Below are 2,739 nucleotides of genomic sequence, written 5' to 3' on the forward strand. Positions count from 1 at the left end.
ATTTTTTTTGTACAATCATTGCGTGTAAATACAAACCTGTCCATTTTTTCTTTTCATTTGAGGAAACATTTAAAATGTTTAGACAATCAAAAGCTCCTCAAGATTCCAGTAAAATGAGTTTTGAATGGAGCGCGATATATTCGCCTTTTATCGATATACATACTTACATATGTATGATGGCGTTCAAATTAATAGCAGCAAAATTCAAAATGATGCTGTTGGCAACTTATCTTTATTTATTCATTGTTAATAATTTTCATTTAAAATATGGGTCGATCTTTATCAGATACCACTTAAATAAAAGTTTCAAAGCTTATACAAATTTAAAAAAAAGTTAATATCAGAATCTTTAGAAAATTTTCGGGTATGCAGTTTTGTAGCCCATTTAATTTTAATATAATGAAGTACACGTTTCAAGTAGCTAAAGATTACCGTTGATTTTTAGAATTTTTTTTTTGTGAATGGTGTTGCGCATTTTCTTCCATATAAAAAATGTGCACTAAAGCGTTCGAAAATTAATGCAATAAAGAAGACTACACTTTTGGAAATAAATTTATAATATAAAGCAAACTACGAAATATAAAGTGGGAGCAAAATTTTATTTGGTTTTCGAACAAAATACTTTAACAAAAATCTACCAAAATGAGAACAAATTTACCTTTTTACCAACTCAAATTTGTTCTACCAATTTTGGTAATAATTCACCAAAGTGGCAACCCTGATCCCAAGTGAATGAGCAAACGGATGTCAATATTCAAGTATATTTATATGCTTGTGTGTATCAGAATGAAATGTAATGATGTTGAAGTTGACGAATGTACGAAATGTAGGCAGTTGAAATCGTAGACGATGATGGCGTAACATCACTCATTGAGGGAAGTGCTGCCCTATTGTTGGTGTTGCATTACAAGCGCTCTGCAAATAATGACAAAAGCGGCATTAGAAAAATTGAAAAATAAAAGCAAAAAAATAGAATTTTTATATTACAACAGGAAACGTTGCGTCACTACCGGGCTATGCAGCTACCACCACCACCGACACTTCCCGTTGTATAAAAATTGCGCATTGGGTGTTTGCCAATCGATTAAAGGACCGCCCATGTACTCAGCGGAATGTATGTCCCTGGATGATTTTATTATGGCACTAATCGACTAATTGATGCGTGAGAAAAAACTCAAGTCCGCGCATTCGAGCATTTGCTGTAAGCCGATATTTTCATGTAATGCCACATGCCACACATTCATTACACTCGAATTACAATGCAGCACTCAGCGCACTGGGACTTTTAGTGTTGGGTGGTTGGTAGGGAGGCGAATAAATTGCGCGTATGCAAATTCATTGCCGAAAGTAGTCGCGCGCGAATGTGGCGTACACAGGGGTGTAGCAGCGCGTAGTTGCGAATGTCAGTCAATTTCTTTTGTCACTTGCTTGTTTTGCTAAAAAAAATTACTGCGGCGATGGGTAACATTACCACCAAAGCAGTTATGTAGTTAAAGTTTTGAAGCCGTCGTCCGGTGCACCCGTTAGCACATGAGCGCCCATAAATTGTGCTGCAATGTCATGCCGCGCGCCACACTCCACACTAGGGATGTTGCGAATGTGGAATTTTAGACATCCGCAGATGCGGTTGTTTAGACGCTAACATCCGCGGATGCGGATGCGAATGCGGATGTCATGTATTTTCAAGAAATAATTTAGGTGGGTAAATTAGGTCATTTAGGTAAATAAAAAATGAAAAGGTTAATCATTTTTAATAATCTGCCCTATCCTGAGTTTTGCCCGCAAAAAAAATTCACCCGAAAATTTGTATTCCGCCCATAGTAAATATGTACATGAAAACCAAAAGTGAAAAGTGAACCGGTTCGGGGAAAATTAAACTCATGATAAGACTGAATGATTTTTTAGTACTTGAATTTAAAAATTGGAACATTGTACTTAATAAAAACTTTTTGAAGGGTCATAAATCAAACCTGCGCTACTATATAACTACTCGCTCGAGGCGACAAACTTGAAAAACTTGAAACTTGGCAAAATTGTATATTCTCTTCGATTGACACTGCACCAGTTGAGAGGACTTTCAGTTATATTTATTGCGGTGCAATAATTACTTTTTGAGATTTTCATCGGGGCTGCAAATGTCGGATGTATCCTCCAGACTTTCATCTTCACAATCTAGCATCATGGCACAATCATTGTTTAAACACCGTCGTTTTCCAAAGAATTCTTCATTCTCATTCTTTTGGTTGTTTCGGAATTTGTCACGTCATCAGCGTTTTTCGATTTTAGCTTTTGTAACTCATTTTTAATGCTTTCTTCTGTGACTGGTTACATATACGTCTGTGCTTGCACAATATTCCAGGGACCGAAAATAACAGTTATTTTTTTCCAAGTTAAATTTGGCCTAATATTTTTTATTCCGAAATAATCCGGATAATAAAGAAACCGCTTATCTAAATTAAACAAATTTGGTATCATATGAAAGAGAACTGAAATAGCTTTTAAACAGAAATACCGAATGAAGGTTACCCACTCTATTTATATTTTTAACCGACTTCCAAAAAAAGGAGGAGGTTATCAGTTCGTCGGATTTTTATTTTTTTTATGTATGTTACTTTAGAACACGTCAACCGTTTTTGATAGTTGTTTTATATATATCTCATGATACACTGATCGGATCTTAACCAGATTAGTATGGGACCACCTCTACACTACCTTATATATATATATATATTTTTTTTT

General features: G+C 35.2%; 1 long non-coding RNA gene across 1 annotated transcript; it reads right to left on the bottom strand.

Moving 5' to 3' along the window:
* Positions 1 to 745: 745 nt before the first annotated feature.
* Positions 746 to 2,147, bottom strand: LOC118754718. The gene is made up of 2 exons (XR_004994934.1): positions 2,109 to 2,147; positions 746 to 915 (listed from the first exon to the last, which is right to left on the bottom strand). It is a non-coding gene; the product is annotated as an uncharacterized LOC118754718 (long non-coding RNA).
* Positions 2,148 to 2,739: the final 592 nt, after the last annotated feature.

The sequence above is a fragment of the Rhagoletis pomonella genome, unplaced genomic scaffold (genome assembly GCF_013731165.1).
Source record: "Rhagoletis pomonella isolate Grant_MI unplaced genomic scaffold, Rhpom_1.0 Rhpom_scaffold_04464, whole genome shotgun sequence".
In the NCBI taxonomy this organism is placed as follows: Eukaryota; Metazoa; Arthropoda; class Insecta; order Diptera; family Tephritidae; genus Rhagoletis; species Rhagoletis pomonella.